Source organism: Xenopus tropicalis, chromosome 6, assembly GCF_000004195.4.
Source record: "Xenopus tropicalis strain Nigerian chromosome 6, UCB_Xtro_10.0, whole genome shotgun sequence".
In the NCBI taxonomy this organism is placed as follows: domain Eukaryota; kingdom Metazoa; phylum Chordata; class Amphibia; order Anura; family Pipidae; genus Xenopus; species Xenopus tropicalis.
In genome coordinates, this window is record NC_030682.2 from 114888395 (window position 1) to 114913094 (window position 24700).

The window sequence follows — 24700 nt, forward strand, 5'->3', positions numbered from 1 at the left end:
GGAAACCTGGAGCTACTGCCTGGTCAGGAGGTGGTGGTAGCTCCAGGGTTACCCTGCATCAATAGGCGCAACAGCGCTCAATTAGTAACCAAAGGCGGAAAGGGCTGAGCACTGCTGAGTGCAACTATACTGAAGTGCAAAGAGCACATTTTGAAATTGAATTGAATTGAAAGTACTGTATCTTTACACCCAACTGATTGCAGTGAAACCACAACTGCACTTGCAGACGTACAGAACATGAGCCATAATGAAGTTCACCTTTTTTATTTTTGACTATTCTTCCAATTTTTCTTTTTCTAGCAGCAGCTCAATAAGGGGGTGGCTGATTTTCTATACTGTTAGGGCAGTGATACAGAGCCTTTTGTCACCCGCGTTAAAGCAAGGGTGTCCAGTTACTAACACTAAAGTCAATGTAAGAATGTCCATTTCAATGTTTGCCAATGGCAGGGTATTTTCCCCTTTGCCCCATGTGTCATTGCCCATAAATTTGACACATTAGTTATTACATCCCTTAACCACAGCCCTACTCAGCATGCACCATGAGCTTTACTAAAGTCAACTGTTACACAAATCAGTATGACACAATAATCATCATGGTTCTGCCATCAATAATTTCTGATACATGTTACGTCATTAACAAGCTGCAGTTTGATTCTGTCTCTGAGCCAGCACTCAAATAAAGCCCCAACATTTTCAGTTAATTAGTTTCCTTTTTTTTTTCCTTTTTTGCTGATATGTTGTTTCTATAATTTCCTGTGACTGTCCCAATCCCTCATTGTTTGGTTTCTTCCTGTAGGATTTGCAGTTGACGCTTTTCAGCCATAATAACTGACGGAGGAAATCACTAGGCACTCATGAGCCTTTTACAACCTATGCAAATATTATGCAAGCAAGCAACAAAGTAATTGCATTTACACAATTTTTAATTACGTTTATTAGAATGTCTCTGGCTTTGCCTGTGATAGAATGAAAACATGCTACATTTTAAAGCTACATTTCCCTGAGCGCTTGTAGAAGTGACAGTACTGCAGTCATGGTGTGGTCTGGTCACTCCTTGTAGCCATGCAAGGAAAGTAACCATGAAACCAGTGGGTGCCTCTGTTGGATCTACTTGGTTCTTTCAATACTGATTTCTTTGGTTTTGGCAGTACATACGGGCAGATTTCGCAGCAAAATGTGAATGCAAAAATGAATATAACTGTCCCTTAGGGTCCCATGTAATAATAATTATACAATGCCAACATGTTCCACATTGTTGTACAATGAATGGGTGTATACCTAAAGGTGGCTACACACGTGGCGATTTTCGATCTTTCGTGCGACCATCGGTTCAATCTGCCACTAATGTTCAGGCCTGAAACGGCAGATAAGGAGGTAGAAACAATAGGATTTCTACCTCCTTCTGCCGATTCAGCCCTGAAGCCAGATTTTGCTCAGGCACCTTCTATGGCGGCCGATCAAAATATTTTAACCCGCCCGATCGGCGAGTCGACCGATATCAGCAGCCTCCTGCGATAACAGTCGACTCGCCGACTTGCCATACACGCACCGAATATCGTACGAAATGAGGTTTCGTACGATATTATTGGTGCGTGTATGGCCAGCTTTAAACATACTGTACAACAAAACAACATCTTGAGGTTCAGGTTTTCAGAGAAAATAATAATTTATTCAAGTAAAAAATTAAGCATATCCACTTAGCATTGATTTCTATGGTGTCTCGGTGGGTCAGAGCTGGAGGAATTAAACAAAAACTGAAACTGCAACAAATTAACTGGCAAAGCAATAATACATCAAGGGGAAATGTGACTCACTAAGGTTTTATTATACACACATTTACAACATTGAACTTTAATAAATGTACTTCTTTGTAATAGTAAACAATATAGGTATAGGATGCTTGGCACCTGGGGTCTTTCTGTTATTTGGATCACCATACTTTAAGTCTGCTAGAAAAAAGTACAATGTACAGGTAAGGGATTTGTTACCCAGAATGCTTGGGACCTGCGGTTTTCCAGATAAGACATCTTTCCGTAATTTGTATCTTCATACTTTATATCTACTAAAAAATCATTTGAACATTAAATAAACCCTTAAGGATTGTGTTGCCTCCAATAAGGATTACTTACATCTTAGATACTCTTTTATTATTACAGAGAAAAGGAAATCATTTAAAAAAAGAAGAATTCTTTGCTTAAAATGGAGATAGCCTTCCTGTAATTTAGTACTCTTCTGGATAATGGGTTTTTATTAATGTTGTATTGTCCATTTAATTACACAATAAAAACAATTCCTATTGCCGCAGATCAGTGATACAAACACAAATTGTGGAGGAAGCCTGGAATTAGAGTTTTTAGTGCCTGTAAAATTATTTCTAACTGATATGAGTTTGTACATTGATTTCTCTCTGACTTCCCAAATCTTTTGGCACAGAAGCAGTTGGAAAGTAGAATCAGTGCCCCTAGGAAAACGCTTTTTTTTTTTTTTTCATGCAACCATTTTTTTCTTATGCACTAAACTTTTTTTTGCTCATTCTAAATACATGAAAGTCAATAGGTGCTTTTTCTTGGTGAATTTTTTGTCATGGCAAACATTCTGATGTAGGTTTGCGAAAAATTTGCTGATGGTGAAATTCATGCCTGTATATATATATATATACTAGCCATCAAATGTGGATCTGATATACCCCATGCTACTGGTGCAGGAAATTGTCCTTAGTAAATATGTTACTATGGTAGTAAGTTTAATAGAAATAAATAATATATGGAAGCATTTCCTTTCCTAGGCAGGGAGGGGGTGATGGTTGTGTTCATAATGAAGACATTCTGAGGCCAAGCCCTAGTGCCAGCGCTGTGAGGCTCAGATAAAGCCGCACAACAGAACCTTTGTTATGTTGTTATCATGGGCTGGGAAGGACTTGCCAAACATTGTTTGCTCTGTCCATGGTGCTGAACATGAAGTTACTGGTACAGCTGCAGGTCCCAGCTCTGGGCTCTCTGCTATCACTATGATCTCCCTCTAGCTTATTTATTGACATAAATGCAAATTGGAACAAGTGCCTGTAAACCATAATAACCAACAAGCAATTCATTTTTATCACGGTACAGTAAGTGCAACTTATAAATGGTTTCTGTAGGTTCCTGGACATATTGTGTGCCTATTATTGCAAGTTAAAAAGTACATGTAGGAAGGCTGCCAATATCTCAACTCATTCAATCACTGTCATTAACTACACTTCCCAGCATCCTCAGCTAGCTTTGTCCCATTATCAGTAAATAGTTATGTGATTGATATGCATTATAAAAATCTATTAAAGGTATGGGTATATGAAAACACATTATTCAGAAAGCATCAAATTACAGGAAGGCTGTCTCCCATAGAGAGCATTTTTCACTGTGCAAATCTGTATTGGTGAAAAAACAATCATGTTGGGTTTATTTAATGTTTACATTTTTGTAGGCTGGTGTGGAGATCCAAATTCCAGAAGAATTCCATATCTGGAAACCCCCCAGACTCAGCAATTTAAATAATAGATATAGAAAAGATCCCATACCTGTACAAGGATTTTTAACTAAACTTAAGGTGATCTAAATTCTGGAAAGATCCCTTATCCAGAAAACCCCAGACCCAAAGCAATCCAGATAATACATAGAGAAAAGATCCCATAGCTATTCGGTGACTTTAGAAATGCAATTTACCATTACGTACCCTATAACATAACATACCCCAGCTCTAGTCTTTTAACCCTATGAGGACTAGAGTACTGTATAACCTCTAGACTACAGCATTAGTGTAAGCACACACAGAGCAGCTTTCTGTGCATGGCATCAGCATTGTAAGAGTATGTACACATATCCCCATTCACACACCCACACACACGCTCACACCAAACCCATCCTTTTCCCCTGCTCTTATATCCATGAGTAACCAGGGAACCCTGACTTCTGCTCTAGTGAGAACAGAGGAAATGACGTGAGGGTTATTTATATATCTCAGGTCAATTTTTTGCTGCAGGAAATATTGCAGCTCCGCTTTACCTTTGAATGGCCCCTTTGCTTGTTGCTTGCTGCTCCAATATCTACAAGTGGGTATAAAGCCAACAAGGAAGCCTGCTGGACCGTATCCTCCTCACAACTAACTGGCCAACCAACATGTCTTTTATATAAAGCTACTTAATAAATAAGAGAATATGAAAGCGAGGCAGACCAGTGTGTGTGCTTTAATTTTTAGAAAACCAAAGCTAATATACTATATAATAGTATATAGAGAATATACAACCTATTGTAAAATATAAGAATATTAGATGTCAGCAAGGGATTCCATTTTTATACAAGTCATATTGTATAATAGTACTTTTTATAACACAGTTATAGGATCTATTATCCGGAAAGCCTGAGTCATAAGGTTTCCCAGATAAGGGGTGTTTCCGTATTTTGGATCACCATACCTTAAGTCTGCTATAAATCATTTAAACATTAAATGGGATGGCATTCCCATAATTCATATGTATAACAGATTGTCAGAATAGCAAATCCAATACCTGGACACAAGTTTCAGTGAGTCTTGTGACACTAAGCTTCTTTATAAGATATATTTTATAGATCATTCATGGCACTTGTGTAATATATACAGTATATAAATAATTATGGTTTTTTATGCGCCCTGCAACGCTTAAAATAATTAGTTAATTTCTTAAAACTTAAACTATATGTTTATATAAAAAAGACAAAACCACACAGAATTGGTAAAAAAAATTAGGGTTATAGGTTTATTACATAATTTGAACTTACATAATTATGGAATTTTGTGGAGAGACCACAAAACCAATATTCCCCCCAAAATTCAGACCCAATAAGGACCATACAAGTGTTCTGTACAAGCCTGCCTAAACCCCATCCCCCGGGGTTGGAAGGAAACAAGTTCTAGGGGAAATAAGTAAAGGTTGCTCCAAAAGGCTTCACCTGGTTTTCTTGGTGCCCTGCAAACAAAGGTGGCGTCAGACAGGTTCCCAGTGGTTGGGACACCAACTTCTTATACCATTTTTTGGTTCTGCAATGTCTCCAGCAAAGAGGGGCCCCCCCTTACTGTGCTCACCGTGACCCTCACTACTCAAGGCTCTTAAACTTTCCCATATGTCTAAAACAAATTATTAGTATAAAACATCCATTGCCAAAAAACTCTATCACTCCTTTAACGGCCTCAAATTAAATTTAAAATATATCTCTATGTTTACATCACATACTCTTTGTAAGCATTGGATTTTCATTCTATGCGTGGGTGATATTTGTTGCTAGAATCTTGACTACACTAAACTGAAATTTCATTAAAGGAATACCATGTTTTGTATCAGTTTGTTCAGTTTTGGATTTTCTGGTTAAAGATAGCACTGCATTGTCTAACACCTTAAAGAAACAGTAACACCAAAAAAATGAAAGTGTATAAAAGTAATCCCAATATGATGTACTGCTGCTCTGCACTGGCATAACTGGTGTGTTTGCCTTAGAAACACTACTATAATTTATATAAAGAATGCTGCTGTGTAGCCACGGGGGCAGCCATTCAAAGGATAAAAAAAGGCACAGGCAGATAACAGATATTGTATTCTACAGAGCTTATCAGTTATCTGTTTTGTAACCTGTGCCTTTTCTCCTTTTTTTCCAGCTTGAATGGCTGCCCCCATGGCTACACAGCAGCTTATTTATATAACCTATAGTAGGGTTACTGTAGCAAATACACAGCTTTTACCAGTGCAGGGCAACAGTACATTATATTTCATTTACTTTTTTTGTTTCTGTTCCTTTAACATATGACTGTTGGAAGCTCAACATAGACTGTTGTTTAGATTTGACTACCAGTGTGATATTTAAGTGCTGCTGTTGGTACTCACTTTAAAAAAATGCCCCATTTCCCTCTGGATATTATGTCTACAACAAAATTGGAGGTTCCTGGTACAGGATCCAACTTGCCTCCCAGATGTGAGAATATGTGTTGGTGCTGCTGGTTATTAATAACCTGTTCATACTCACTTTATCAGACCAAAACAAGATGTTCTTGTTTTCCATCAAATTGCCCTGGAGTTCTGTAGCTACAAGAAGGTCTAACAGAGTTAAATCCTTTGTCAGACCTACTTGTACTCATGCATTTGTCTAGGTGTGAGCCCCAAAGCCTAGTTAGGCAACTATTGCATTTTTTGGTTGGTGCTTATCCTGCCAGATAGCTGTGCCATTAAAGTGTGATTAAAAAAAATATATTATTTTATAATATTATTTCCTTTCTGTTTCTTAAGGCTTGTGGTAAATGCCCATCCCTTGTAGCTTATTCTAGAGGCAAAGTTCAGTAGAGAGTACATGTCTCCTAGTGTGGCTTTATTTGCTTTTAATAAATTACTAACACTTATTAGTTTATTGATGAACTTCTCCAGAGAGAGTCTGCATTGTCCAGTCTAGGCATTAACATAAATGCATAGGTATGTTTTTAGTAGGCCCAGCTGTTATTTATGTGTTCAAAGAGCTCAGAGTTTCTCAAGCAGCTGAATTAAAGTATTTAACTTCTGCTTGCATGCAAAGCTGGGGGTCTATTGACAGTAAAATTGTGTGTATAATGTGGTCTTGGGAAGCTGCTGACTGTGCTCCACAGTGTCCATCTTGCTTGTTGCTGGTCTGAGAAGTTGTGAGATTATGCTGGAAAGTGCGATACTGCTGCACGGTTAAACTATCTGTAGGGAGAGGGGGCGGCAGGCAAACCCCCCCCAAGGCCCAATGACGTTGCCAAGTTGACAATATGGGCCCCGTTACCACTAAATTGTGAAGTGTTTTTGCACTGGAACGTACGGTACTATGGCGCTACTGAATGGAACCATTGCTGGTCCAAGGTGCACTGCCAGCTAACGGAATGTGAGCCCTCGGGCTACTGGCGCTGCCAGCCTGTGCATTACTTTTGTTTGCCTGGTTTGGCATTTGTATTTATTTATATTTAGTCATTTTAACTGCACTGTATTTGCCCTTTTACTGCCTCTGTTCCCTGACAAGCCTGGATTCATGTTTGCAGCGGCGGAAGGTAAATATCAGTCTCCAGTGCTGTCAGTGATTTGCGCCACATGTAACGCTGCGTATTCCATCATTACCGCAATGTTGAAGAAGACTGCGTTATTCCCCGAGGCATTGCTCCATTGAAGCGCTCTGCTATGTGGGCTTAACATTTGTGATAGAAGTACAGATAGGGCCCCAGCATTCCCAGCAGCACTGACAGGATACCCCGGCACTGGGAATATACATGTAGCGGAGGCACACTGAGGCTCAGGGCAGAACTGGGAATATACATGTAGCGGAGGCACACTGAGGCTCAGGGCGGCACTGGGAATATACATGTAGCGGAGGCACACTGAGGCTCAGGGCGGCACTGGGAATATACATGTAGCGGAGGCACACTGAGGCTCAGGGCGGCACTGGGAATATACATGTAGCGGAGGCACACTGAGGCTCAGGCGGCACTGGGAATATACATGTAGCGGAGGCACACTGAGGCTCAGGGCGGCACTGGGAATATACATGTAGCGGAGGCACACTGAGGCTCAGGGCGGCACTGGGAATATACATGTAGCGGAGGCACACTGAGGCTCAGGGCGGCACTGGGAATATACATGTAGCGGAGGCACACTGAGGCTCAGGGCGGCACTGGGAATATACATGTAGCGGAGGCACACTGAGGCTCAGGGCGGCACTGGGAATATACATGTAGCGGAGGCACACTGAGGCTCAGGGCGGCACTGGGGCCACTCGTCGCGGCCATTGAGAGGGGGAACCCTGCGCGCTGAGCACATTACACTGGGCAGTGAGGGGCTGAGCCTGCGGGAGGGGGACCTGCTGGGAGAGCTGTACATTCAGCTGAGCAGGAAGGGATTGTGCCTGCGGTACTGGCTGTGTGGGGAAGCGCTGATGGGGAAGGAGAGGATTTTTTTCTTACCCTTCCTTGTTAATTGCTTCGGTGCCCCTTCCTGCAGAATCTCGGAGGCCACACTATCTGCTGGGTTCCGCTGGGTCTCCCTGCTGCACATCCATTTCCTTTCTCTGGTCCTGGAACAAACAAATTCAGGTTAGTAATGATGAAAAATCACACTGCCTTGTCTTATCAGCATTAGGACCCCTCACCCTCCCCATTTTCTCACGCCGCCTCGGTTCTATTGTTCTTCTCTCCCTGCACCTTCTCCCCCCCTTCCCAACCCCCCCCTCCTGCTGCATTTGCTGACTTGCCAAACAAAAGACCAGCAAATTGCTAGGCTTGTCCTATTTTATACACTAATCTGCCACGATTTGTTGAAATCAGAATCTCCTTGTTTTATAAGAGAGTCACATCATCCTTTTGCTTTGGAATCAGTGCTGTGCCAAACCATTGATCCTGAATGATGTGCAACCTGTGGCTCTCTAGGTGAACTATAACTCTCAGAAACCAAGATGCCCTTCCATTGTGACTGGGAGTTGTAGTTCAGCAGCAGCTGGAGAGCCACAGGTTGCAGCTGACTCTGTAAGGGGCACTGGTTGAGAGAGAGAGAGGCGGACACACAGTGCTAGTCGTCCCACCATACACTCCTGTGCACTGCCTTAATGTCAAGGGATTCCTTGTGAAAGGAAGGCAGTAGCTGTATCTCCCAGAGAGAGCTGCCTTTTTAATCGCTCTCTGTGGCATTCACGGTTCACTTGTCCTTTACTTCCAGCATAATCACTAACAGCCCTGCTGCTCTTGGCACTGTCCAAACTGCTTCAGAACAACAAGCTGCAGCCCCAGCACCAACTTCCCACAGTTAGCAGGGAGTCGCCAGGGGTGCAACGCCGTTTTGGGGGATTTTTTTTTTAAATTAAGGACACAGAGTCAATAGAGCGGAATAATAATCAGAATAATAGGAGGAAGCGCAGGCGCATGTGCATGGAGGATGATGAGCAGCCGGCCCTGGGTGAACAGCCCAGCTTCAACGGAGGTGATCAGGGCAAAGATTTGCAGCTGCCTCCCGGCATTGATGGTGAAACTGTAAGTAGCGGAAGAAGGGCTGGGCTGATAACAGGACACCGGCACTCAGATGCTGCTGGCTATTATGTTATCCCTGTTTTTGCCACTTAAAACCCCTTGCTTAGATGCAGCGTGTCACTCACTAGGGAGCACGGGTTCCATTTTTTGTAAGATTCCTTCTCACATATAGGATTTTTCCACTCATAGAGCGTGGTCCTGCTGCATGCAAAATGAACAAGACAGTTTGCTCTGGAACCGCAGGCTGAATATAAGGTTGGGTCCCCTAGGGTACCCCTCATCCCCATCACTCACGGGTACCAGTATATTCTGTACAATTCCATACTGCTAGAAGCTGCATTCCTGTATAAAGCCCCAGCTTTACATAACCAAGCATGGATTCCTCAGAATAACCTGCTGGGCTACAGCATGCCCATTTAATGCACAGTGTAATTCTGTCACATCTGCAAGATGCCCATTTACTAAACAGTGCTTGTATGGCAGAGGCCTGTGTATGGGATTCTCAGTTAGTACACCGTGTCTGTATAGTAGCAACCATTCTATAATTGCTCATTTATTACACAGTACAGGCATAGGACCTGTTATCCAGAATGCTCAGGACCTGGGGCTTTCCGGATAAGGGATCTTTCCGTAATTTGGATCTTGATACCTTAAGTCTACTAAAAAATCATTTAAACATCATTTAAACCCAACAGGATTGTTTTGCCTCCAATAAGGATTAATTATATCTTAGTTGGGATCAAGTACAAGGTTCTGTTTTATTATTACAGAGAAAAAGGACTTAGAATTATTTTCTTATAATGGAGTCTATGGGAGATGGCCTTTCCTTAATTCGGAACTTTCTGGATAATGGGTTTCCGAATAAGGGATCCTATACCTGTATTTTCCTTTGTTTATATATAAACGAATTGATATAGTGCTGATGGATTCTACAGTCTCTGGACCAGCAGAGCTTATGATCTTAGGTCCCTGTTACATAAACACACTAAAATCAGGTTTAAGAACCAATTAACTTGCCTATAGTGTGGAAGGAAACTGACAAAGGGAGGACATACAATTTCTTTGACGAATTACAAATTCCTGACTAGAAGCAAACCTAGGACACAGGCACTGTAAGGCAGCAACACTAACCACTGCACCACCAGGTTGTCCATATTAGTAGCCAGTGTGTAGAATTCTTACTACATAATGTCTGTATGCTAGGCCAAAGCTTGCTGGATGTCTCTGTACTGCAGAGTGCCTATATTATAGTAACCAGTGTTTAGGATTCTCATTTACTAGAGAGTGTTTCTATGACAGTGATCATTCTATAGAAAGCTAATTTACTTGATAGTGTTTCATAAGAGTGTCTGTTTATTAGAGGCCATTCAATGGAATACCAGTTTCGTATTTAGTAACACTATATTACATGTCATTCTATAGAATGTCCATTTAGTGTCTGTATATTAAAACTCATTATATTGGATGCCTATTTACAATATAGTGTCTGTATCTTCTATATATTGGATTTTATTTTTATAGGATGCTAATTTACAATTAAGTATCTTTATATGTTAGAAGCATTTCTCACTCATTTACTATACAGTGTTGGCATGTTGGAGGCCATTCTGTAGGTGATTATTTACTATATAGTATCTGTAAAACACATTCTATTGGATATCCATTTACAATCTAGTGCCTGTATCTTTTATAAATTACATTTCACTATAACCATCATATTTATAGGATGCTTATTTACTACACAGTATCTATATGACGAGGTCATTCTATATATGAAATCTCATGTTATAGGATGCTCATTTACTATATAGACGTAGTGTCAATTGGAGGTCATTCTTTAGGATGCCCATTTCCCATATAATAATCTGTATAGTGGATCTTATTCTATAGGATGCTTATTCACAATACAGTGGGGTTCAGATTTGCACCTGGGTAGTAACCCATGGCAACCAGTCAGATGTTTGCTTTCATTGTTCTACCTGCAGCTGGCTAAAAAAATGCCATTCACTGATTGATTGGTTGCTGTGGGTTACTGCCCAGGTGCCCAATGTTGATAAATGAGCCCCAGTGTCTGAATATTAGAGCCATTCTATAGTGTATAATGTAGGTTAGAGGCAATTTTACAGGATGGTTATTTACTATATAGTGTCTGTATATAACATGTAATTGTATAGGATGCCCATTTTCCATCCAGTGTTGGTACATTAGAGGCCACTTGGTAGGATGGTTATTTACTATGTAGTGTCTGTATATTAAATGTCATTCTGTAGGTTGCTCATTTACTATATAGTATCTGTATATTACAGGCTATTTAATAGGATGTTCATCTGCTATACAGTGTCTGTGTATAAGATGTAAGGCCATACAGCATTGGAACATTAGAGGCAATTCTGTAGGATGGTTATTCACTATATTACGTAACAGCGATGGATATTAAATATCATTCTATGGGATGCTTTTTTTTTTTTTTTTAAAGAAATTGTTTTTATTGATCTATGGGATGCTTATTTACTGTAGCCGCCAGCACAAGGTACAGAGCAGAGCATACACAGCTATTGCTAGGGGCACAAGTTCTGTGCTTGGGCTCTAAGTGGTACAAATTTGCACTCCTTATTTTTCCTGCACTTGCACCAAAAACAACAAATAAAAAGAGCCCAATAGGGCAAAGTCATAATATGGTTTTTCTCTACTGTTGGAAAAATGCAGATGTCGCTTGATGCCACTATGAGTACCTGGCCAAAATTAAGGGTGCGACCTGGTTGTTATATCACATTCCTATCCCGTAAAATACCAGTCAAAGGCAGGTCGAGTATTACACATGTACTGGTCACCAATCTTTTAGGTTTTTTTGCTTGACTGGGCCTAATCTGTCCCAGTCTGCCACTTAAATGTCATTGCCCTGCCCACTCGCAGTCCCACCCCCTCTCCTAGCGAACCGCCTGAAAAATGTAAGTAAAAAAGATGGCAACCATTGTCGAAATACGCATTGTGTGAGCAGTGATAGGCAGGTATCATTTTGGTCACATATTGCATACTATTGTGGCATTATTAAGGTTTGCTTCATGATTTAAGAAAACGCATTGTGTGATATTAGCTATAGTGTCTATATGGTAGCAGTCATATTATAGCATGCTTATTTACTATATGCACGTTGACTATAAGTACCTCAGTAAATTGGCTCTTCCTTTCTGGCTGACTTCCTCTGCTTTCTAATCTTCATAGTTTGTTTAGAGGCTAAAGATGGACACACAGCAGCTGACTTATGTCGGATACAGGGTATTCTTTGCTTGTGTAGAAATGACCACCTCCAATGACCTTGGATGCCTCCCACTGACTTCCATGGGATCTGTGCAAAAGTGCAGTTAGAGGTGCATTAGGTACGTTAATCAAAATGTGCCCTTTGCACTTCCTTATAGTTGCACTAGGTGCCACTCAGTCCTTCCTGACTTCCGCTCTGAATCGACCAGACGGTACCTCTAGGGCTTCTTTCACACCCAGTGTCAAGCTCTCATAGTCTTACAAACTGGCATGTACAGGGGTCTTGGTCTTGGTGCAGGAGCGTGGCATTATGGGAATTTTGTTTACAGCGGTTTTGTTTCCTATGACACTTCTGATTATCTGAACAGGTGAAACATGGGGAGACTGAAGGGCACTATTGAGAGAACTGAAGGTATGCCTGTAGCTTGAGATTAACTCTTTATTAGCCTTTCTTCTCCTTTAGGGCCGTGGCAGACGGGGAGATTAGTCGCCCGCAGCTAATTGTCACGACTACAAAAAAGGCAATACTTATAACTGTCTCTACTTGGGTTTTAGCAGATACATCTCTCAGTATTGTCTGTGGTAGGGTATTTTCTAGCATTTTGTAGCTGCGACAAATAGCTAGCGACAAGTAGCAAAGTGTATTAGCGCTAAGCAGGGTGGGTTTTGTTCTATTATTTTTCAGGTGTCAGATTTGGGCCTATTGTAATGAAAATCCACCCTTGCTACTCTTCATTGACTTTCTCACAAGAGGGTTTTGCGCGGTGAAACTGGTTTGGCTAAGACTGAAGGACATACAGACCATCTTTAACTATTATTTTTTACAAAATAATGATGCCATATATAAAGGATTATGTAGTACTTATGGCTATATTTATCAAGTATGAAGTGTGCACCTTTCATTTCATGTTCCAACTTGACAAATGAGCTATGTATCATAACTATTTAAAGGACAAGGAAAGTCAAAATCTATGAAGCACACTATTAAATAGTACTACTATTGCTGTGTAAAAACGCTATAATTCTGGCTTGCCTAATGAAAGATTTACAGAGATACACCTGCTACATTCTACATACTTGTTTCAGTGAATGGCACCACCATTTTGTCAGCACCCCCTTGCCTCTCCCCCCCACCAGCACCCACTTGCTTCGTTTTGTCAGGACCCTACCCCCCGTCCGATCTCTCTCTCCTGTCCGCACCCCCTTTGCCTCTCCCCCCACCAGCACCTGCTTGCCGCTGCCACACACCACCCGCTCGCCGCTTGCCTCTCCCCCCCTGCCTCTCCCCACCTTGCCTCTCCCCCCTGCCTCTCCCCACCTTGCCTCTCCCCCCACCAGCACCTGCTTGCCGGCTGTCTGTTCTTCTGTGCCGCTGCATACACGCCATGGCAACCGGACGCTAGGGGGGGTGCGCATGCGCCGCCTTAGGTCTCAAGTTGCCAAGTCTGGGAAGGAGCGAGGCATTATGGGAATCTTCTCTACCCTGCTCAGCGTTTTTTCTAACTGTTTGGCTTCAGATCTTCTGAATGGGAGAAATATGGGGAGACTTAAGGGCACTATTGAGACAACTGAAGGTATGCCTGCATTTTGAGATTAACTCTTTACTAGCCTTTCCTTCTCCTTTAACACTAATTTCCCCCTTAGTTATTATTGGTGCCAAGTAATAAAAAAGTAAATCATGTAGACCCAGGACAGAAGTAACCCAGAGCAATAAATAAGACTTTTGTTTTTATTAGTTGACTGACCAGATCTAGATTTTGGCAGTCCTTACAGTCATCTTAATATAGAGACCAATTACATTATTACTTATTATTGGTTACTGATGTTGTAGTGGTTGTAGATTCTTCAGGGGTGGCTGGGGAGAGGAGTCCTAAGACATCACCTTTGACATCCAGAGCAGAATTACTATAGTTGACTTCTTTTGAGATGACTTACAAATAGTCTGCTTTTTGTGCCATACATCACAGCAAACGTTGAGGTCTAGGAGGTTGCTGCCAGGTAGATTGTCACAAACCTCAGAGTCAGCTCCTATATCCCCCTGGTAATCTCTGTATGGTGCATATCCTTTAATGGCCTTAACCAATCACAGAGGATTATGAAGAAAAGCAAACAGCACCTCTACTTATTAGTATCACAATAAAAATACTTTATTCTAAACAAATGGTTTAGACCTTGGACATCATCAGTGTTCCAGGCTACCATTGGCCTTTTTTCAATAAAAAAAAGCCATTGGCACACTAAAATGTTGCTGATGTCCAAGGTCTAGGTTGGGTAGTTTGCTTTAAAAAATGAAGCAACAGTTCTTATATTATGCTGGAACCTGGGGCACAGATTATGTTTTTTGATTGTAGCATCTTGTATTTTTCCCTAATTGTGCAGATCTTGAACAAAGATTCATATATATCTTTATCATCCAATATTAACCTAATAATTTAGTCCATAATACGTTTCAATTCTTGTAACAGTTTCAGAAAAGCTTAGTGAAACAGTAAAAGGCCAAATTGTTCTCCTGAGTGCTGAGAAACGATCACAATGCCAAATGACTGCTAAGCTGAAAGTTTCCAAGGGAGCTGTAGAAGCCACTCTCGAGAGACGTTCACAAGCCAAGCCATTTTCATCCCAAGGAAGACCAGACAGACCTAAAGTGATCACAGCATGTTAAGGCCAGAATATCAAGCTAACTTCATTAAGAAAGAATCTGAGATCCAGAGCCTGCTGAGCAAAGAATCCTCTAGGTCTCTTATTAAAAGTACGGTAAGAAGACTATTGGTAAACAGCAGCATTCATTGGAGCTTAATAGTTTCCACACCTTTCTTCAACTACTAAACAAGGATAAACATTTACCAGGGGGCAATAGTAAAATGTCACCATAGGAGACATAAAAAAAAGTCTTCTTTACATCAAACAGTGGTCTTGTGTGATCCTACACAGGCATCAGTGCTGTGCCGGGCACCTTTGAATTCCAAGAAAGCACAAGAGGTGCAGATATTCATGGCATTCTCACCACAGACTTAATACCTATACCCAGTTGAACATCTTTGGGAAAATGGCTTAACAGTGAAAGGTACACTCTGGTATGCTGTTAAAGATTGCTGGAATATTTATTGATTCACAAATTCTGGAAAAACATAAGGAATCAATGAGACTGTGAAAAGGTGAATATAGTGGTGATACTGAATACTGAGACTGCCTTTTGACTGCCACTGAATACTAACACACTTTTATTGAACAATTTGATTTTAAATTTGATTGTAAAAACTTTTATTCATTTTGTATAAATGATGACGTTTACACGGTGGCAGAATGATGTTTGGGAGTTATGTCTGGGATTCTGTACTTGCAATTGATACTTTCCTCCAAATTTAGAAAGGTTTTCATTCTCTAGTTCTGTAGAGAGCCATGAATGGTATTTCACCCAGTCCTGTTCATGTTCTCGTGTAACTAAACCAGTGTTTTTATTGTTTCTACACAGTTTATCTGTTGTATACTAACCTATACCCTATAGCCCAATTTCAAATGGAGTGTCTGCTCCCACAGCTGCACAGCTGCTTCTTTATATAAACAGGCCCAACAGACAGAGAAAATACAAGAAACCACACATGTTGCAGCCACCTTTTTATTTTTCCAATTGTTTGTGTAAACTGCATAAACCATCAGTACAGCAGGAAGTGAAGAGGATCTGCAGCTCCTATTAATTCCTCATCTTGTTATCCACTATGCATTACATTCTCAAACCTGACCGATTCCAGAACCAACTGATATCCTTAACGTGTGGATTATTGGTTGGGACTAGTGGGCTAACTCTGTTTGTTACTATAATATTAGTACATGTATGGCAAGCTTAATAGTATATTACATTGTAATGCATACAAATAACCCCTTTAGTTAGAATTGCCCATTCATGTCAGTGACAGTGGTCTAGATCTGTATGTGTTTTCACATATGGGAGATCAGTGAAATGTATTAAATTAGACAAATAGAGTTGTTTTCTGGACTTTATTTTCCCTTTTAATAACTGATCCTGTTGTTTTGAAGCCAAGACACATCGGAATCTACTTCGGTGAGGGGCAAGTGGCATACTTGATATCTGAAAAGCAATCACCATTAGATAGTACTATAACCCACTAGTCATAACAATACTATCTTTTTACTCTAATATCTTCCCACACAACATATTAAACTGCAACCTAACAGAGAGGACATGATAGAACCTTACTCAGGGATTCTCAACCTGCAGGCCTACAACTCTCTTAAGCTGGCCATACATGCACCAATGATATTGTACGAAACTTTTCGAAGACTGCTCGAAGAGGCGGCCGATATCGCAGAAGGCTGCTGATATCAGTCGACTTGTTGATCGGCCAGGTTAAAAGATTTTAATCGGGCGCCATTGAAGGCGCCTGAGCAAATTCTACATTTAGGGCTGAGTCGCCAGGTGGAGGTCGAATTTCTATTGTTTCTACCACCAAAATTGCTACATGTATGGCCACCTTTAGACCTACAAAGGGTTGGAAATTGACAACAGTAAGTGGAGAGATAAATGTCCCCAATTTATCAGTGCTAAAGGTATGGTGATATCCATTCTATATTCAGTTTGCAACAACCTCTGTAAGTTACCATGTCCTTTTACTGAAACTGTAATAATTTAGCTGAAATTAAAGCATCCGTATATGTGCAGGAATGATTCATGTTTGGGGCACAAGCATGAAAAAAATTCCTAGGGGGTGCCCAATAAGGCCTTTGCATGGCAATTAGGTAGTGCCATGTGGGCTAACAGACAACTGGGGGCTCTTTATGGCATTACACATAGTCTTTACGCCTCTTAAGTCAGAAATTAAGAAATGTGCACCTATTAAGAGGCCATGGGAGTAACAACAGAGGGTTGATGAGCAACATGTTGCTCTCAGACCAGGCTCTAAAGGGTCAGTCAGTGTATGGCTAACATAAATACAGGGAAATTACACATGTGATTGATACTTTGGTGTTTTTGCTGTTGTTGTAAGTGATCTAAAGTTGCCTGCCTTGGAGGAAAATGGCAATATTTCCAAAGGGACAGGTGTGACTCAGGATTTGCTAGACTGTCTAGTGAGTCAGTCTGTTGTGCTGCACAAGTTTAACGCTTTCTATTCACCACATTCTCAGTGCAAAACCAATAAATGTGAGTCAGAACTGAACTTTAGGTTGTTACAACACAGAATATGAATGCATTAGTCATTAGCATGTGTAGTACTTTGTGACTCAGAATTCAATGTTAGATTCTATCCTGAGAGGGCTTACAGGAAAAGCAGCATAAATCACTTACTGGTACAGTAAATTAAGTTTTTGTTTCCATTCATAATAAGACATTTTGAGATATTGTGGAAGAACTCCTAAGGTGGTATTATTTCTAACAGTAAGGAATAAGGTGGCCAGTACTTTCCCTTTCATGCAGGAGCAAGAAACAAGCAGTTTATATGAGGGGTTTCTCCTAGCTAGATGTGTCTTACTATCTATTCCCTGATAGGATGATGTGTATGTTGGTGTAGCTGGTCTTCTAAGAACACACTGAAAGGCATTTAAAGTAAGTGCACTAGGTGGTTCAAGTGCTTGGCAAACACACTGTATAGGAAAAATACAGAGCTGTTAACCACCCCTATTTCTTTTCGATTTTGAAGATTCTACCCCATTTTTCCGTCCCCCAGCAGCATTCTCCTGATTCTTCCGAAGTCTCACTTAGCCCTGCAGTGAATTTCGGGTGTACATGCACAGTAAGCGTTCAGTGATGTCATTTGATGCATTTGCGCATGTGCAGGTAGAATTGTTCGGCCTCAGCAGTGATTTTGTACATGTCTATGACGTTACTTCCGGAAGCATGCGTGATGTCCATGACGTCATTTCTGGGTATCAAGAGAAATTTTCGCTGGCACATTTCCCCCGACTGTTAAGTTGACAGCTCTGCAAATGATGCCCAGATTTATGCATTTATGGAAAACTCCTCTCAAGCCTGGGTTCACACTTCTAATGAATGCTTAGTGGCATTAATGGTATGGAGGCAGTGCCTCTGGAACAGCTTTTAGATTGTTTGGAAGGTGGAAAGTTTTAAATGGCTCGATTAAAATTAGTTTCAGTTTTGGGTTGTTTGCTATCCATGCCATGACCCGATTCTCTGCAGTGGATTCCATAGTTGTAGTCTTCGTGTTCAGCTTGGTCTAGAATGGCTTTTTCTGTGACTTAATGTGGGCCTTCACTTTGGGGGGTGGGACGTGATGTCATTTGGGGCAGGGCTATGACATAAGGGGGGCAATGGCTGGGCAGCTTCTGCTGTGAGGCGAATTGTCAGGTGGCAACAGCCTGCAAATTAACAGGATAACCTGGTAACTTTGAGAGCCGAAATTCTAAATCGAAATTTCAGCGCTGCTAGTAGTACAGAAAACAATTTTGTTCTATGCACTAGCAATGTGCTCCCCCCCCCCCCCCCACACCTCTGGAATGCTTGGAAAGGTAAGCGATGGGGGCAGCATTTGAAAGGTGGCCTCAGGGTAGCCAGGGCCCCAGAAATGGGGAAAGGTGGATGGTGGCAGTAAATGGGCTGGGAAATTTCAGACTGGGCGGAGTTATAGGCTGAGCAGAGCTGGGTCCATAGTCATAAAAGGTGATCGGCAGAGAGGAGGGTCAAGGAAGGGTGGAATTTATAGGCTATTACAAATTTACCTGCAAGTACATTGCTGGTAAATTTGTAATACTGGTGCCAGCCCTAGCTGCTGATTTACCGACTAGGTCGCCCCGGTGGCAACCCCAAATGGCTTTTTTATTTATTTGTGCTGATTGTACTGGAAAAGCTCAGTTACAATGCTTTAACTGTTGTCATACTCGTACTGTATATTTAAAGGAGGAATGCCATAATCAATGAGGATGCCCATATGTTAGACACCCCCAAGGACTTTTATTACTTACCAGGCCAGTGCTCCAGTTTGCTAAAAACTGCACCAGCCCATGGTACTACTGTAGGTTGTGTATGCACAATAAAGCAAAATTGTGATGTGGTGCTCCTACAGGTACAAGTACCCATTGCACAGGAGCATAAGCCCTCAGGTAAGAGATTATAATCACTGGAGGGGTGCCTAGCAAATTGGCACCTCCCAGTGATTATGCCTTTCCTTCTCCTTTAAACGGGTTCATGAAAAGAGGACTGAGGACCTGTACATCCATACAAATGGTACTGAGGCACGTAGCCATCTTACTCTATGATACTGTCTTCGCTGAGTCTTGATATCAGAAGATTTGCAGAACCTAGGCTGCAGCAAGTAACACAAAATTCAGAATATAATCACAATGTTCTTCACCTTTTCGTTTAGTCAGACCAATCAAGTCAAATTCAGTATATTACTATAAATATTACAATAACAATAACAGCTCTTCCTTATCCCCTATGCTTTTCAGGAGCAAAACTGTTGTGGAGGCAGAACTTTTGACTTCTTCGGAGCCCAAGAGATATAGAGGCCCAGTGGGCACAGACTGATAAGCAGTTTAATGCAAAATGTCCTATTTCAAAGCCTTAAACTCTCTCTTTAAGCCCCAGGCTAGTATATTAGGGTTAGCATAATGCCACATGTGCTATCCTCTTGTCTTGCATCTACTTGTGCTTCTGTACACAGACAGGCACTGTATTGACCTAAGTGCAAACCAATGGAGCAGATTTTGGCATGGAAACATGTATTTCTTTTTGAGCTGAAATCTAATTTGTGTGTCTGCACCCAGGCCGATACAATCAGTGTAGAGAAACAGGAGTAGATAGGCTGTTTCCTGGCCTGTATTCAGTGTCGCACTGGGGTGCCTGGGGCCCACCAGGGCTTCCACCTCAGGGGCCCACCACCCCCATTGCGAAATCTTCCACCCGCCACCAGTCTGACCCGCCTCCCCATTCATATTACTCATGTTTCTTTTACTTGTAGCCGTGATACAGGGGTGGGGTATGCCCAAAGTTCCTGGTAGGGAGTGGGGAGCAGGATGGGTTGGTGGGGCCCACCAGGTTGTTTCCCAGTGTCCCACTGGCCCAGTCCAACTGTGCCTGCATTAGGGCTAACATGCTTTCCAGTCCCACAATCAAGCTGGTAGCACTTTATTTTCATTGGTCCTGTTTATGCCAAGAACAAATTACTGAAACATGCACTAAGTGCTCCACGAGTGTCCCTAAGGAGCGTAAGTTATAGTTACGGCATATATTGAAGTGAACTATAATTGGAGTAATGATCAATGTGCATTGCATTTAATATTTGAGGACTAGAGTGAGTATGAGTAGGGGATGAATGTCTTATTTTTATATTTGTTATTTAACCCACTGGGCCGATGTATGTCATACTTCCAATGTATTTAAAACTAAGTTTTAAAACTCAATAATTTGTTCTTGTACCAATGCAACAGAAAAGTAAAGCAGAAATCATATTAGTAGCAAAGAGTTACCACCCTTTCTGAAAAAAAACCCACACCGTTTTCTTATATGTTAAACTTTTTGTCTCTATTAATAACATTGGCACATTGGCATCAAGCATCATATGTACTGGCCAGACCATTAAAACCTTGGCCAGTTGGCAACCTTATTTATCAACTACATTAGTAACTGACCCCTGTAAGCAGTGTTGGATGCTGCACTGGGAGCCTTATTTATATGCATATACCTTTGTTTATTTATATCAATTATTGCTGCAATCTACACAATCTAAATACTTCCTGTGGCGAAGTTATTCCTAAAAAATGCCAAGTGCTTTCTTAGTGTTACCAATCAATAGTTTCTGAATAAAACACCTCTCTGATGCCATTATATGGCCATGGACCTCCTTTGGCTTGTGATATCCTTATATTTTAGCCTCATAATATCCTTATATTTTAGCCTTATAATAGCCTTTTATTGTATGTACTTTCTCTGCACTTCCTGCATTCGGTTAACCCTTAGGTTGCTGACTCTCAAATGAACCCTAGGTCCAGGTATATAATATTCCTCAAAATGAATAATATATCAGTTAGCAGGGCTCCAAAAATAGTTTTTGCAGGGTTAAGGAACAGCAGTGTCAACTTGGACTACTGCATTTGTTCCGCTTTCTTGTGGTATAATACAAGTAAATATCTATATCTTATATATATTATAGGGAAAAAATACTTAACTCTGGAGCGCCCTCCTCTGTCCAGACTTCTCAGATGAGGTCTTATGGGGTAAAGTAAAATAATAAAAAAAAAAAAAATAGCGTAATACAGTAATGAGATATTAATAATCACCCCTCTAAAACGTGTTTATATCTAAAACAAATCTAGTGAACACCACTACTAAATTTACTTCACTTTTCTGTGAAAACACATAAATACAATCCACCGCGAAATGTTTAAAGTTCGTGTCTATTTAAATAAGTGAATCTCCGTATTTCACACTCTTCCGTGACTTCTTTTTATCCTTAGCCAATTGTGCATATACTTACAGACCAACACTGTGGTCTTGGAGCTTGTAACAAATTCCCTCGTGGTTGAACTATAACTCCCAGCTTCTCTTTTTCCACTTTCTCCTGGTGCTGGACAAATATACAACGGACATGTGTAAAATCCTAAAACTTTATTCTAAAACATATTAAAAGTTTAAACTCACAAACGCCATAAAAATTGCGCCCATCGGGAGTCCTTTTGTAAACAGCGTCGGATCCTTGCTTGCTTATCAGTCTCTTTATGCGATCTGCAGTACTCGCTTTGATCCTGGCTTGCAAATCTCTCCGTTCGCGTTCTCCGTTTGGCGTCTCTATCCACCGCTGACGCTCAGCTCAGAGGAAGCCAGTCGGCGAAACGCGTCAGCGGTGGACAGACACGAACTTTAAACATTTCGCGGTGGATTGTATTTATGTGTTTTCACAGAAAAGTGAAGTAAATTTAGTAGTGGTGTTCACTAGATTTGTTTTAGATATAAACACGTTTTAGAGGGGTGATTATTAATATCTCATTACTGTATTACGCTATTTTTTTTTTTTTTATTATTTTACTTTACCCCATAAGACCTCATCTGAGAAGTCTGGACAGAGGAGGGCGCTCCAGAGTTAAGTATTTTTTTTGTTTAAACCGAAGCACAAGGTATCTGGAGTGGGTTATACATTTCATTCACACTGAAAAATTGTTTTGTTTCATATATTATAGGGCATTGTTCACTTTTCCTGTAGATTGACCTTACCCTAATTATATCGGACTACTGTGGATTTATAGGGACCATAGCCCTAAATGCCCTTGTTTTAATTAGGAATCCAGTTCCTTACAACCCTGCATTTTTCCTAAATATGTATATAGTTTTTTTTAACAGCATAAATTAAGTATCTATATATTATTTTGAGCATTTGAAAAGGGTTACTTTCCCTTAGCACTCTGTATGACTTGCTTTGTAAATTTATAGTCACAATAGCCAAAATGGTCTTATATTGGCACACTATTTACTTTCACCCTGTATGTGATTGCTAAAGCACTATGGGGTACATATGTGTGCCTGTCAGTACTGCCCTGCACTTTGTAAACAACCCCATATGATAACCAGACTTCCTTGTGCAGTATGGGCTTAGATATTGGTTTGGTTCTAATTGCCAACTGCAGACAAAAGCAATAAGGAGACAGACAGAGCATGTGGAAGGGCTATAGAGTAACTTTGATTCTCCCAAGCCAGTACCAGCTCCTATGGTGTTATGAAATGATATCAGTGTAATGCTTTTATGTATGGTCTCTCACAAACCCAGACTCCCATGAAACTTCGCAAGCTGTGATTCAGATTCGATTTAAAGGCTCATTTATGATTATAACTGTCTCCTGTTTCGAAGTACACCTATTGATAAAGGGGGAACTTGGAGCTCTCGTCACCTTTAAGCTGACAGTATTTCCAGGGTTCCCACTCTGGGCTGCGTCATTTTTTGCTGTGTGCCAGAAAAGATGCCATTCTCTCATACACAGTTTCCCCCTTGAGGCCACAAATATGCTGGAATTTTGGGGAAAATTCTGCATTCTTGGTAAGGAACATGGGGAATTGTGTCACATTGCATTTGCTTTCGTAAATGATTTTATCTTACCTTTTTGTTTATAGGCAGAAGCAGACCTGAAGCCTTACTTATGAATGCAGTGCAGTGTGCAACATTTGGTGAATTGTCATGTCGTTACCTAAAATGCAGCATTTCCCCCCAGAATTCCAGTGTAATTGCGGGTACACCTTCTTTGGTAAACAAAACGCAAGTTTTGATGCATGCTATTTTACCAGAAATAATCATCAGGTCCAGGCTGCTGGTAATTCCAGGGTTCCACTGAACCAATGTATACAGTTGCAAAATTCATCAAAGCAGGCTAAAGGGGCACATTGGCATTCACCACGAGTTGCAAAAGAGCATGTACTGGGGCAAGTACCTTTCTAACTAATGCACAATCCTGTTGGATTTATTTAATATTTAAGTGGTTGTTAGCAGAGTTATGGCATGGTGATCCAAATTGCATAAATATCCCTTATCTGGAAAACTCCAGGACCCAAGCATTTCAGATAACATATCCTATATCTGTACATCCTTACTGATTATAAGAATATGTCAACCATGCCAGGGTTAAACAGGCAAGCATCCAGAAAAATGTAAAACGTCTCATACATAGTATGTATTCCACTTCAGTTATAAACTTTTCACATGAGTAATTAAAAATGGAATTGAGTTTGTTGAGCAGACTCTGATTCACAGACATTCCATTTAGTAATTGGCATTACTTGGGCGGATAATTAGAATATGCATAATATACTGACTACAAAGTTTGTGCTAGTATCTCTCACACATATTATTATGATTATTATTTTTGTTATTATTATTGACTTTTTTTGCATTGTGTTAGGGAGGTGTGTGTTTGTTCTGTGCAGAAGTACAAACCAGACCGTGGCAGCAGGAAAGAAAAAAACAAAGTTCACTGGGGAATAGCTAACAACAAGATAGGAACCAGGAAGTCTCAGAGGGGCAATTTTCCAATCAGGTTCTCATCTTTTGCATTTAATAAATAGTAATGAAAGCACTGTGCTAACCATATGCAGGAGGTCATTATAACAGCAGCACCTGATACATGTCGGACTTTCTGTCAGCCAGAAAGTCTTCTCCATGGTTTTTAAGCTTTTACTCTTCACAAATAAATCAAGTCAAAGCTATAACATTAATCAAAATTTAAAAAAAATAAATAAAAAAAAAATCACCATTTTCGTCTCAATCAGTCAGCATTATGAGCACAATAGTGCAGCCAACGCTAGTGCATTAGCAACAGAACTGTTAGTAAGGATGGAAATGCCATAAAGAGGTCCATTCGGAATGCCAGGTCACATAACTCATTGCTCCAGATCTACAGGCTTGTTTGTGTGCTTCCTGTTGTCTCCTGAATTCAAAGTGCATCTCCAACATTAATCACTAGTGACCACAGC

At 40.8% G+C, this 24700-nt stretch overlaps 1 protein-coding gene and 1 long non-coding RNA gene across 2 annotated transcripts in view; one reads left to right on the forward strand and one right to left on the reverse strand.

The window, feature by feature from the left end:
• Positions 1-4741: 4741 nt before the first annotated feature.
• On the reverse strand, positions 4742-8050 carry LOC108647926. The gene is made up of 2 exons (XR_001924792.1): positions 7963-8050; positions 4742-4978 (listed from the first exon to the last, which is right to left on the reverse strand). It is a non-coding gene; the product is annotated as an uncharacterized LOC108647926 (long non-coding RNA).
• Positions 7030-24700, forward strand: part of rgs20 (regulator of G-protein signaling 20) — a gene marked incomplete at its 5' end in the record, with an annotated part of 34243 nt that continues 16572 nt past the window's right edge. Inside the window, 2 exon segments of the mRNA NM_001128030.1 lie at positions 7030-7056; positions 8000-8091.